Source organism: Echinops telfairi, unplaced genomic scaffold (assembly GCF_000313985.2).
Source record: "Echinops telfairi isolate 266 unplaced genomic scaffold, ASM31398v2 ScPeMD7_60;HRSCAF=208, whole genome shotgun sequence".
Classification (NCBI taxonomy): domain Eukaryota; kingdom Metazoa; phylum Chordata; class Mammalia; order Afrosoricida; family Tenrecidae; genus Echinops; species Echinops telfairi.
Genome location: NW_022103958.1, coordinates 41,655,825 through 41,670,227, shown reverse-complemented (window position 1 = coordinate 41,670,227; position 14,403 = coordinate 41,655,825). Strand labels below are relative to the sequence as shown.

The 14,403-nt window shown below is 47.8% G+C and overlaps 1 protein-coding gene across 1 annotated transcript in view; it reads right to left on the bottom strand.

Annotated features, from left to right (window-relative positions):
* The window catches only part of IRAG1 (inositol 1,4,5-triphosphate receptor associated 1), a 133,200-nt gene extending 119,034 nt beyond the window's left edge, over positions 1-14,166 (bottom strand). The window contains exon 1 of the mRNA XM_045291055.1: positions 14,117-14,166. The gene's annotated coding sequence lies outside the window, so the exon portion shown is untranslated. The remainder of the gene's footprint in view (positions 1-14,116) is intronic.
* Between the last annotated feature and the right edge of the window lie 237 nt (positions 14,167-14,403).

The window sequence follows — 14,403 nt, the reverse complement described above, 5'->3', positions numbered from 1 at the left end:
GTTAAAAAAAAAAACAAAAAAAAAAGAGGCTGGTATAATGGAAAGTGAACCATCCCTGGTTCCCCACGACACCCTTGCATGCACAGAGGGGTCCCAGCCCCACCCTTCCAAGGTTGGTAGCAGCTGCAAAGGCTTACACAGTGAGGGTGGAGCTGGCAGGGCTATTGGTAAGCCCATCCTGGGCTTAGGGCTATTTAATTTAACTCTAGAGCAGTGGGGCCTACCCACTAATGAGCTCTGCTGCAGCAGCCGCGGCAAACGTTCAGCTCTGTGCCCCGAAGAGGCTGGTAGTATTATGGGGTGACGGGGGCTGGCCTGATTGTTTTTGTTTTTCTGTTTTCTCTTGTGTTTTTCTTTCTTTCTCTTTGTTTGCTTGGTTCCATAAACTGCCAAAGGAGAGGCACGGGATGCAAGAGGGACAGGGCCATCCGTAACTCCCCAGAAGCCCCTGGTGTCCAGAAGTGGCCACCCCACACTCGCACACACTCGTGACTGCACTCCAGCGGTGCTCCTGGACTGGGACCTGGATAGACACCTGCTGGTGACTGAGAAGGAGGAAGAAGATGCTGGCACTGGCCTGTGTCTCCTTCTTAGTAGTTGTTGAATTCTTATTGACTTATATTGATTTTTATTGACTAAATGAAGACCCAAATGTAAACCCTAGAATTATAAAGATCAACCGAAAAGTAGCCCCGAGCTTAGGGGCTCTAGCGTGTGGCGCTTTTCACAACAGCAAGCGGATGGAAACGACTTCAATGCCCATCAGCGGGAGATGGATAACAAACTGTGGTGCGTACACGCAGTGGAAGACAAGGATGAAACCGTGAAGCACCTTATGCCATGGAGGGGTTTGGAGGAAGTTCATCAAATATGGAAAGGCAAATAATGTCTGACTTTCCTCTTATTCAAAAAAAATCAAGAAAATCATCAGGACCCCAGTCCTGCCTTTCAGTTCTGGCTAGACTGGAGCATGTACACTGGTACAGATAAGAACTCACGACACACAGAATCCAGGTCAGATAAACCCCTCAGGAACAGAAATGGGAGTAGCGATGCCAGGACGGTAGAGGGAAGGCGGTAGGAGGAGGGGAGGAAGGGGGAAGCGATCCCAATGATCAACGCATAACACCCCCCACCCAGGAGATGAACAACAGAAATGTGGGTGGAAGGAGACAGTGGTCAGTGGAAGATATGAATACAATAGTAATTTCTAATTTATCAAGGGGTGCCGAGGTGGGGAGGAGGGGAGGGAAAAACGGAGAGCTGATATCAAAGGCTCAAAAAGAAAGTAAATGTTTAGAACATTATGATGGCAATATATGTACAAAAATGCTCTATACAACTGATGTATGGAATGTTATAAGAGCTGTAGAGCCCCCAATAAAATGATTTTTTTAACAAAATCACGAAAATCTCCTCACACTAAAGTAAACAGACTTTGAAGGAAAGATAAGGCAAGAGGATTAGTCCCGGGCGGTAGCACAGAGAGGGAGGGCTAGACCTGCATGTGGGCAGAGGCCTGGGATGACCATGTGGGCTCACGTAGGCGGCGTGGCAAGGAAAAAGCAGCACCCACCAGACAGTGTTTTCGGCCTCTGTGTAATCAGAGGAGCTTTCTTATCCTTGGGAAGTGATTTAGGACAATTCACACTAACCCTAAACCCCAGGGGTTTGGATGTGCATCTTGAAACTAATCTAGAACACAGAAAGGTCAAAGTGCCCATGGCTCATGGAAGTCATCATGCAATGCCGAGGGTCTGGGGCACGGGGAGGGCGGATGCCTCCTCAGTGCATCAAACGGTGAGCGCCAGAGAAATCTGGAAAAGCGACAGGTCGCTCAGAAGATGGCTACTGGGCAGCAAGCCCTGTTGGAAGCTCTGTGCGTCCCAGAGAGAATTCAACAGGAAGACACTGCAGTAAGTTATCCCATGGAATTCAGATTGTGGTAGTCATTGTCAAAAAATATATATCCTCTTAATTGAAAAAAGAAAGAAAGAAAAGAACAAAACTACACACGACATGGCTGCGTGGTTCTCTGGGAGGATCACATGAGGTTCTACGAAAAAAATCACAAAGATGAGTGAACTGCGCGTGTCCTTTTCCTGGGTCTGCGCGGGTCCTCCGGATCTCTCCCACGGGTAGAGCTTTGAGGTGGTGCCAGATGCCTGCTGGGAAACCAAGGAATGGCTGTTGGGTCGCTTCCGACTCGGGGAGACCCAATGTGCGTCAGAGTAGAACTGTGCTCCATTTTCAACTGCTGTTTGAAAGGTCAACAGGCCTTTCTTATGAGAAGCCTCTGGGTGGACTTGAACCCCCAACCTTTCAGTTAGCCACCAACTTCTTTAACTATTTGTACCGTCAGGGGACCCCACCAAATCTGGTACCTGTGAAGTTCATCTCCAAACAGAAGAGCTGGGGCAGTGGGTCAAGGGAGTTGGGGGGTGGGAGGATGGGGAGATGCAGCTGGGCCTGCAGCGGGAGGGAAGAGGGGCCACGCTCCAGTAGCTGCCTTTGTTAGCCCCAAACAGAGGGCCATCATTTCAGAGCTAATCTGTAAATGTTTCAAGCATGAGTCAAGCACCTGATTCATAAGGAAGAGCATGAATCAGCATCCTCCTTAAACTGTAAATATTTTTAAGTAAATATTTTCTTAGAAGCACGGTCTTCCATTGACTCTTGGCCTGGTACCAGTTTGATTAGCCCCCCAAATAGTGCATGGAGTTTTAGGGTATGAACAATCATAGCTGTGACCCTCCACAACTGTTGACCTGGGATGGTCTCCTTCCAGCAACTATTGGGGTGAATCCGTGGGTCCTGGAAGGCGAGACGCTCACAGATGGGGACGCTCACAGGAAGGAGGAATGATTTGCTCAAAGGAACAAAGTGAGTTGGAGGCAGAGCCAGGCCTGTGACCTCAGCCTACTGGTGTGCCTGCTGCATTTCCGTTTGGAATGGGACACACCGAGCAGGGTATGGCAAGACTTTTCACGGTCTTCCTCCGGGGATGGTTTGTTCAGTCATCCTTCATTTCATACAATACCCACCAAAACCTGCTATAAATTTACCTTGGTGCGAGGCGACTCCCAGTTTCCCACAATTAGTCCGTACAGATGTGCACTTTTAAGAAGAACCTTATAGGTGCAGTCTCTACTTACTCCGGATCCAATGAGCCCCGGGGGAGTTTTTATGTTGCAGGGCTGTGTATCCTTTGCACCAAGGACAGTGCAGCCTCACCTCTGGCACTCCAACGGTGTAATCCTGAGTGAATTACTTAACTTCACAAAGCCAGGGTTTTCCCATCAGGAAAAGCAAGCTAATGTTATTACCTATTTTGTGGGGTGTCGCAAAAGTACGAGATGAGATACACAAAGCACTTGACGCGGTATTCAGCTGGTGCTCAACAAGGGATGAGCTGTGTGAGGAAAATGAATAAATAATAAGTACACATTACTGCTCTTGCTGTTGTCGTGTGAGGCCAGTCTCCGGAGACTTCAATAAATGCAATTCCCTCTGCAGTTTTGAAAACTGGGTTCGACTTCCTTCGCTCATGTGCCCAGGTGTCTTCTATGTTTTATAAATCATAGGAGCCAGGACTGCGGGACAGCTTGCCTAGTTCTTCATGTGCCAGGTCAGGGAGGTTCAGCCCTGCATCCATCTTTCTCCGTTGAGCCTGACTTCCCTGCGACTCGGTCCGCTTTAAGTCAGCGCGAGGCCCTGTGAGCCCCAGACCCTCAGGAACGTGGCTTTTTGTGGGGACAGCAGCAAGGACATAACAGCGTTGCATTAACCGGTGAAAACCCGCATGCAGTAGAACATGATGAGTCATCTAGGGAAATAAGCCAGGGAAGTCTTATTTATTTTTGCTGCTCTGGACTTGCTTTTCGCTCTTTCATCTTGGAATGAAACTGTGCCGGAGGAGTTGGGAACCTTGACTGAGATCTTTGGGAAGCAGGGCAGGAAGGGAATAAGTTAGTGACGAGATGCTCTGGAGAGCCTGCTGCTCTCGGCATGTTTTCCTTCAGTGGAAGGGGCCCCTGTGTACAAGGGATGGCTCCCCGGCCACATCTCTGCCCCTATGATCCCGTCTCCTGGATGTGACTGATTGATCCTGACATAAGCTGAGCCTATCGGATTCTCTCTCCCTGGACTGTGGTCAAGTTACTGGTTGTGCCCTCAGACTGCAGTCTTCAGAGTGGACTGTGAGTACCCAGGGAAGATGCAAGAGGATGAAGTGGCATGTGGAAGAACATTTGAAATTGTTATTTACTTTAATTTAAAAAGTAAGAGCAATGTAAACTTGTCTTAATATTTAAGTTGATTAAATGGTGCCTTCATTCAGTCCACAGGCCAAAAGGCCACTGGCCTGTCCACTTCATGAGATGTCCTCGGGGAAGAGGGAAATTCTACAATGCTGAGGGGTTTATGTAAAGCTCTCTTAGTTACTTTGAGTGAAAGGGACCTACATTTAATATGCACCCAAGTGGTGGATTCGTGGAATACATGAATTTCAACCGAAACTGATGATCATAAAATGGCCAAGTGGCTTACAAAGGCTCCTGCAAAGAATTGTAAAGCACAGACAATACTGAAACCACAAGGACCTTTTAAAATGGACTGTGTAAACTGGTGGATAACATTAGTGCCGTGATCAGCCGAGATGGCCTTTCCTCTGTGCCAGGTGTTCACGCCCAGCTCTCCTCTGCGCGTCGTCCCTGCCTGTCCTCTGCTCTGCTCTGCTGGGCACTCAGGGCTTTCCAGGATGGCACGTAAAGTGCCACTTGAGCTTCCTTGTTTGTGGCTGAATTTGGCCAACGGACCAAACAAAATAGGAGGAGAGCCAAATTGAGGCATATCCTTTCCTGTTCCCGCGTTGCTTTAGCCCTGTGTCTCTGGCGGTAGCCGTAGGTGTACTCTCCACAGCTGTGGAGCCGAGTCCAACTCCAGCAGCCCTGCAGGCAGAGGAGACCTGCTGTGGGGTTTCCAAGACTGCACATCAGTTCGGAAGCAGGCTGCCCCAGCGTTCTCCCTGGCCTTCGATTAGAAGCTGAGGGGGCTAACCACTGGCATCTCCAGACTCCTCGGCAGCGATAGCTTTGCTCCATGACTGCAGCCTATTCTGGGTGAGCCCTCTTCCCTGGTTGCCTGGTTGTCATGGGCCTCTGGTCCCACCATCTTTCTCACCGTCATGTGTTGGCTTCCTTTGGCTAATGTGTCCTAACCTGCTGAGTTGTTGGTGCCTGCTCGGGGCCTAATTGATAATCTCTTTCCAGCATGAGTCAGTTTGCTCATAAACACCTATCTCCCTTCGATGACTACAATATGGGTCATCTAAAGTGCCAACCAAGATTTTTAAAAATAATGACACACAATCAATCACCTTTCACTCACTAAAGAATGCTTCACTCACTAAGAATACTGTTTCTACAGAAAGAAAAAAAATATTGATATTGTTAAAAACAAAACATGATTTTGAAAATAGTATTTCATCTTTTCCTTTAAAAAGTCTATTTTATAAACTAGCATACCAATATAGTCACTTATGTGTTTATTTTTAATTACATAGATTACAAGTGCATGCTAATTTTTAAAAACTTACGATATGCATCATCAAAAAAAAAAAAAAAACCTTGGGAAGAAAAGATCTCTTCTCTAGAGAAAAGGTGACGGATTTCTGTCACCCAAGCCCCGCGCCGAGGCCGCCCTTCCCGAGGTCACACGACGTCCTTGGCGTCCTTCAACTGCCTTCCACCAAACCCCACTTTCTCTTAAACGAGCAAACATAGGTTTCTGCTACTCGGTACCCAAAGCGCTTTCACCAGGACAGGTGAAATGGAATTGATGTCTTGTGTTCTCCCTGGAGACGGGCTAGGTGAACACACCAGCACCTCCCATCGCCCATAACCACCATGTTGCTACAGCACATAAAGGAAATGCAGAAGAGAAATATTCATCTTAACTTCCCAGGCGAGAGAAACCCCTACTGAACTCTGAGAAAGTCTTGCTGGGAGTGGAGGTGACTCATCGCATGACATCACGGCCTAAGCAAAAACCGAGAGCTCTACCTTTTGACCAAGATCTCTACGCCCCAGGCATTTCGGTTATTGGAAAGGGTTAAATCCTGACACGCATCAAGTTGCAGACATTCATACTTCAGCCTCTTATGGATCGGATTGGGATGTTCCAGGATGGAACTTGAGTGCAATATGTACAGACTGACTCACACCAGAGTCCTGCAGCTTAGGGAAGCCTCTTAGCGCCTGTGAAGAAAAATCAGTCAGCCGTTACTCCTGGAGTCTTATCACTGCCTTTCAATCTACAATAGAAAGGACAAGCTAAGACAAACGGCAGGAAGCTGTAGATGTTCTTTCTAGAGAACCGCTCCTTAAAGGTGGAGAATATGGCAGAAATGCTCTTAGGGAAATGTAAGCATTTGGGGCACGAAAAATAGAGGTGAGCCTATATGCTCAATGCTAGACTCCAATAAATAGTGGATATTTATTGAGTGCTTATATGCAAGCATTTTTACACAATAATTCATTTGACCTTCATAACAATCCTTTGAGCCAGTCAAATTATCATCAGCAGCCTTGTTTTGCAGGGAAAAAAAGTAAGACAGAGAGAGGTGAGGTTATTCCCCAGGTCTCACAGTAAGCGATGGAGTTGATGTGAATTTAGATCATTCAATGTGAGAAACTAAGGCTCCAACCTATCCGATCTCTGCAGCAGACTGAGAGGCCTCAGGAATCTCTAGGAACTTTTAGGGTACACCCCTTGGATAGTCACAAGAACTAGCTTAAGATGGTTGTAGGACCGATGAAACACATAACTTTCCTCTAGCTCTTTGGTGCTTCCTTCACCCCATTATCATGACCTCAATTCCACCTTACAAATCAGATTAGACCAGAACATGCACACAGCTACAGACAAGAGCCTGCAACACAGGGAATCCACAAACCCCTCAGGGCCAACAATGAGAGTAGAGATACCAGGAGGATTAGGCGGGGATGGGGGAAAAAAGGGGGAATCAATCTCAAGGATCAACCTATAACCCCCTTCTCAGGAGGACAAATAACGGAAAAGCAGGTGAGGGGTGATGGAGGATGGTGTAAGATATGAAAATAATAATCTATAACTTATCAAGTGTTCGTGAGGGAGGGAGGGGGGAGGGAGGAGAAAGAAATGGGGAGCTGATATCAGGGGCTCAAGTGGGAAGAGAATGCTTTGAAAATGAAGATGGCGGCATGTGTGCCAATGTGCTTGACAGACTGGATGAATGTATGGATTGGGATAAGAGATGTAAGAGCCCCCAATAAAAGTAAGAAAATTTTTAAAATGATGGTTGTAGGACACAGCATTTCTTACCAATAGAAAGCTCATGATTCTAGATTTGTGAATGGAGGAGTAGACTTATTTCAGAGGAAGTGACTTCTGATTGAGAAGGGACTGTTCATGGGCAAGAGTATGAGGCTGGATCACGGGTTTCACAAACTGAAAGAAGACAAAAGGGAGGTGCAGGGTGGAGGAGGCTCGGAGGGCAGCGGATGACCTCAGCGCCTCTGGTGGAATTGGCAGTGCTGGAAGCCCTTCTGGGCTCAAACCACAAGATCAGAAACTGGGCTAGCTTTTCTTTCTCTGCCCTGCTGCTCGGGTGTGTAAGTCACAGGAGATGGAAGAAGCTAGAGGTCTGGAATCTGATGGATGGGGGCTTTAGTCCCCATTCTTGACATACTACTTACTAATTAGAGACCTAACCCACTGACTCCATTTGCTGATAAATATCTCCCTTAGAGGGCTACAATATGGATTTAGTGGGTTAATAGACATAAAAAGCCTGGTTCGTAGAACACGCTTAAACAATGGTAATGCCCTTGCCTTATCCTCTCTTGCCTATCTGTACAGTAACCTAGAAGCAACCATTGAAGCCCGTCGCTGTCTAGTCAATTGAAACTCAGAGGGAACCTTGGAGGGGGCAGGAATTAAGAGACCATTTGGTGTGGACCTAGGAAGAAAAGTCTCTTTCCAGATACTTCCCGTTTGATGCTGTTTTGTCGAAGGAAGAACTTCAAATCCAACAAGACTCCCAGCAGGCATCTCAGGAGCAGAAAGGGTGAGATTTCATCCAATGGAAACAGTGGGAGCTTGGGCGCCCACCCTCATGGGACCCCTTTGTTAGAGCCCCTACATCCTCTGCTCTCTTCTTTCTCACTAGAGCATGGCTGAAGTCTCACCAGGCTCACTACCAAAGGGAGGAGCTTGTAAGATGCCTTTCCTGCCGTTCTATAGGGAGTGTAATGCTTCTTCTCCATACACGATGTTTCCTTCCATGTGAAGGGGGCCCTGAGTGACTCACATTTCAGAGCCTGGCTCACCTGACTGGGGAATCTGAGGCAGAATAACAGGCATAACTCAGCCCCTTCCTCTTGGGAATGAGCCGCCACAGGATACACACATTCTGTCAATCCCTCTCCATGCTCTCGAGCTAGAAGTGCCTACCTTCAATTGGGGTGGGGGGTGGGAGCAAAGGGGCAGAGAGGCACTATGTAGGGCTGGGGGATAACCACACCAAACTCCATGCCATAGAGTTGGTATCAACTCATCGTGACTCTATAGGACAGGGTAGAACTGCCTCTGTGTTTCTGAGATTGTAACTGTTACAGGAGTAGAAAGCCCTGTCTTTCTCCCAAGGAGTGGCTGGTGGTTTCAAATTGCTGACCTTGGAGATTGCAGCCCACAGCTTAACCACTCTGACACCAGGGCTGGGGGACACATCGGCTTAGGAAGCCTACCTGCCTGTCCATATACATCCAACACCAGCTCTAGCCGTCATTCAAATGATGACATTAGACTCTGAATTCTCAGAAAAAAACAGACAACAAAAAGTCTCAGAACTTAAGGGAAAGATGAGTCCATTCCAAATCATAAAGACCTTGTAGGAAGGAACAACACTGCTCCAGGGCTACCGACCCCTATAAGAGCAGAGAACCTCACCTGCCCCACGAAGCAGCTGGAGGGTTCCTGCTCTGCTGTGCCATGGGGGCTCCTTCTAGCGAAAACAGGTGGTGTTCTTGAGCCTCCTGAACGACCTCACCAGGCGCTAACAGCCAAGCATCTAGAGAATAAGCCCACCGATCTCTTTGGAGCCATCAATACAGGGGAGGGGGGGAAAATCCAAAAACGTGTCAATTATAGATGATCAGAGTCAAAACCCAGTGCAGACACTTCTTTGGCGCAGTCTGGAGGAGGGCAGACATGGCCGAGAAGAACAGTAGCTAATGCTTTCTGGGTGCTGAAGAAGAACAGAACATCGAGACAGAATCGAACCTTGCCCAGCAGGTGTTACCAGTATGTCTGTTGAGAGCAGAGGAGCGAGAGTGGGTGTAGCTTGAGATGACACAGCTAGCTGGTCTGGGGTGGAAGCAGGCCCTGTGGCCTCTGTAGGTCCCTTCCTTTGGCAGCCACCATGCCCTCTGTACACAGTGCCATCTCTCACTGACCCACTAACTTTTCCTGGGCTTTGCTGGGATCATTCACTTCCCCACTGTCATAGTTAGGTCTGGGCCAGAATTATCAGTGGTTTGACAGTTTACTAAACTCACTGCCATTGAGTCACTGTCAACTCACAGTAACCCTAGAGTACAGAAGTCTTGCCCCCGCGGGCTTCTTTATGAGACTAGAATTCTTTGTGACAGTAAAAAGCCTCATCTTTCTCCCAAGGAGCAGCTTGTGGTTTCAAACAGCTGACCTTTCTGTTAGCAGCCCAATGTAACCACTGTAACTCCAGGATTCATTTGGTGGTGAAGAACTATTAATTTCTCATAACGTGATCTAATACAACGTAATGCCTTTACTCAGATCCCACCCCTGACGCAATCAATTGAAAGGAAGTTCCTTGGGCCTGTGGCCTGCTTCCAATATACGGTAAGTGGACACTGGAAAAGCTTGCTTGTTTTTGCTAGATCTGGATCTGTTAGGCAGGTAGATTGGGGACGAATGGGGGGTTGTCCCTCCGACGATGCCCGCAAAGGCCCACTTAGAGGGGTTGGAAAGAAATCAGGCACTAATTGGACACCCCTGGGAAGACCCACACTGAGCGTGCAGACTAGGACCTTAGCACAGGTGAAATCTACAATCTAGCCTCCACCTCGGTTCATGACATCACCCAGGTGCATTTCAACAGAGCCAATAAGATCAGGCCAAAAGGTCCACCAAGCTTGCCCAGCCAGAGGTGTTAGACACTGTGCTGTGGGAAGGCCAGGTCTCTTTTTTAACCCCTGCTTCTGTTCAACTGTAGGCGGAGGGTGGGGGTGGGGGTGGGGGTAGAGGTGTCTCTCTCCCATGTTGGCGTGCAAACATGCCTGGGGGGCCCTCTGAGCCTAATGGCGGTCCACATGCTCTTCGATCTCTTGTCCTCTTGGTCCCCGGAGATTCCCCAGTTCCGCAGGTCTGGGTATTATTTTCCACGTCGTTTTTTGTGCCTAGTTGTGAACCCCAGCGGGCTTCCGCAGCTTGGCACGCTTTCCCGAACTAGCGTGTACCCTTTTGAGACTGTCAAACCTTTTCCTTTCCTTCATAAAAACTCACTTGGATTACAAAAGTGCTTCTTCGACATCAGTTCTTTCTGCACCATGTAGCAAGAACCGAGGTAACCCAATCCAGTAACAGTCCGACATCTGGTTCATTGACCCCCAGGGCTTGAGCTAACAGCCTGCCAACCTTGAACTTGAGCTAACAGCCTGCCAACCTTGGGTTCATTTGCGTCTTCAGCCACCATCAGCTACGCAAGTCAGGAGAAGCTTCCTCCCTAACACCTGACCCCCAGACTTGGCACCTGCCCCGGCTTGAACTTGCCTATTTCTATAATTGCATGCGCCATTTTCTTGATATACAATTTTATCTATACACATAAACTTCACTTGTTTTGTGTCTCTAGATAACTCAGTCTAAGACACCCTTACACTGTGCACATACTGATTTCCCTGTTCATAAAAACCCCAACTTCCACTAAGTAATGTTTCCAAACTTGAGTCCTTTGTACACCACCCTCCCAAATTGTGCCATGTCTGTACACCACCCATACCTTTCCCAAAAATGGCCTAGTAATGGTTCGGAAATGCAGGATTGAAAGCCTAGCTTTGTGCTCCTGGACAAGTTTCTTTTTAACGCTCCCCGTGCTTCATCTGTATCACAGGCTAATAGAAGGTGCTTGTTTCAGAGACACCCACCTCGAGGGCTACTGTGCATACTTAAGGAGGCACTGCAAGTGCAGCATTAGACAGCACCTCACTCACCAAAAACCTTCCAACCTAGCTACTATTGTCATTACATTTATTTAAAAGGGATACTTAATATCTCTACCATAAATGGAAAAATCAGTACCACTTGCTGCAAATAGAGTTATTATAAAAATAAATGAAATGAAAACAGTTATTAAATCCTAGCTATCGCCTGCCAAGGGCTCCATGCCCGAGGCCTGTTCTCATTTCGTCAAAAAGGGAGACAAGCAAGTGTCAGAAGAAAGATGCGAAAGACACAATTGGCTCAAACTACGGGAACCGACTTGTCTCTGTCTCCCCAGGACTGTCTGGTTTGGGCGCTGAAGTCTGGAGGCACCGGTCAGTCACCTTGCTTCAAATGGAGGCTTTCTCCTTGATCAGAAGGACTGAAAAGAATTTAAAAGGAGAAGCGTGATTTCAGGTGCTTAAGGTGCAGTCAATATCCTACTTAAAACACCATCTTGCAGAATCAGCTCTGACCTTAGAAAATAACTCACCAGCTCAGCTCTGAGAACTGAGCTTTCAAAGACCATCAGTGCAGGGGAGAGCCACCCCAAGGCACGGGACACTGAGAGGGTCTTCGGAAATAACTGTGTTTGCAAATGCCACCCAGGAGAGAAGCCTGAAGGAACCGCCACCCAGCTAACAGGGCTCCGCATCGCAGGACCAGAGGAGCGCTTCGTGATCTGTAAAATGACCCTGGAGGAACTTTCTGTTAAAAATAAACCAGATTACAAAATCAGTACAGTAAGATGAGAGCTTCAGAGAAATATAAAGGCGGGGAAGAAATAGACTGTAATATCAGTGGTGCTTATCGCTGAGTGATGGAATTATAGAGGAACTTTTATTTCTTTATGTGTCTTTCTACATTTTATTATTTATATTCATTTTCTACATTTTAAAAGAAATGTTGACAAAGAATGTCTATTACCAAAAGCGGAAAAAAAGTGAACAACATTTTTAAAAAGAAAAAAATCGATGGGAAATTTGTCCACCACTTTCTTTGCAGGATTGTGCCTAAGAGCCAACAGGGGAAACGATCGAAGCGGCTCTCACCACATCCTGAGTCAGTCCAGTACTATAGATAGGTACAGTGGCCTTTTATTTCACCCCAAAAAGAAATGAAGTCTTGATGCATGCTTTGACCTGGATGCATCTTGAAAACATTATGCTTAAGTGAAATAAGCCAGACACAAAAGAATAAGCATTCTACAATCTCATTTATATGCAATATCTAGAACAGTCAAAGGCAGCCAGACAGAAAGTAGATGGGTGGTTGCCATGGGCTGGAGGAAGAGGGCATGAGAAATTAATATTTCATAGGAACAGAGTTTCTATTTAGGTTGATTATCAAAAGTTTGGTAATCAGTAGCAGTTATGATTGTACAACATGGAGAGTTTGATTACTGCCACTGGATTTTGCACTTGAAAATGATCAACAGACAAATTGTGTGGGGAGTGTAGTTGCCCATCATAAAAACAAAGTTAACAGAGAGAAGGGTATGCAAAGTGGGTGAAGCCCAGCTTCAGCAAACTGGTGTTTGCATGTGGACAAGTGTGCAGGAAATTTTTCTTCCAATAAATGCCCAACTTAATATGAAGTGTAGAAGGTACATCAGCTCTGACTACAAAAAGCCACCTCCAATACACACACACACACACACACACACACACACACATACCACTGAACCATGACCCAAACAAACATGGCAACTGGATTCTTCAGTCCATTCAAACTCACAAGACACAATTGAAGAAGCCACACACCCTCACACTGCTCGTTGTGTTGAAGGGAAGGAGCACTGTAGGCAGTCAGACAGACCCGGTCCTGTTCTAGCTCTGCTCCTAAACACTTGAGGGAAATCACCGAACTCCATAATGAAGGGTGGATGTGGCTCTACCAGCCTCCCAGCAGGTCCTAAACAACCCCTAGTGTTCCCCCAACCCCCTAGGTAGCTCCCTCCTTTTCCTGCAAAAAGCTCAGGCAAGCTTTTTTCCTGCAAAAAGCTCTGAGACTGTTTCACTCCACCCCCCACCCACCCCCCACCTCCAGCCTGAAGGTGTTGAGGGCAGCAGCTGCTAGCTCTGAGGGGCTGGGGCCCTGGCCAGGGCCCCGAGCCCCTGGGCTGCTATTTATTCCAACTGCAAGGCCTCTCTGGGCTTTTCCAACTGTTTACTGGGCAGGAGGAAGCCAGGCAGCTGGTGCCTCTCTCTGGCCTCTGGCTTCCACCAGCCTTTCCTTTGTAAAAGTCAACCTGAGTTTGATTCACTCTAGGAATAGCCTTGACACTGAGCCTCTGAAGGTGAGCAGGGCTGCGGGCACAGGCCGGGGCCCACAGGGCCCACACAGCCCTCTAGAGAGCAGGAACAGGGCACAGGCTGGCAAAGCTGGAGGCAGAGGGGAGTCGGGAACAGAGATCAAAACATGGGCAGTGACCAGAACACAGGTCGGGCAGGGCAGGGTCCAGAAAGGAGGCAAGGATGGGCAGGGCAGAGTTCAAGGCAGGAAGACAGATGGGGCCGAGCACTGGGAGAGTACAGAGCAGGGCTGCGAAAGGTGACAGGCAGAAGGAAGAAAACCAAGAATTTCTCGTTTGCCCCAAAGGGGCCCACAGGGAGTAGGGATCTCCAGCCATGAGCCACCTTTCCACCTTAACCTGTGCATGCCTCCCAAAAACTAGCAAAAGGAAGACAATTTAGCTAAGATCGACAGGAGTCACTTCTCACTTAAAAAAATTAAGTAAGACAGCAACAAGGACTCCAACTAGAATGCTGCCCAAGCTCAACAAAGCCAACTTCTCCGGGAAGTTCAAGTTCAGTGCCCCAATCCCAGCACCCTGTACCTTTAAGGAGAAGGGCTCCCTCCACTTCTTCACTGAAGAGGCAGGTTATTCTCCAATATAGCAATTACTTACCTAAAACTGAGTTATTCCCCTTCCCTCCTCTGGCCAGCCTCTCTTCACTCTGGGGAGCTTTTACCATTTAAGGTCAATGTTACATCTGGCTCCGGAGCTGAGAAGCAAGCCTCTTTCTGGCTGCTGAGCCTCCACTGCCCGCCTCCTCAGAGGGGCTGGGACTTATTGCTGCGAGCTCCTCAGGGAGCCCCCTCTGGCCAGGCTCAAGGGGTTAA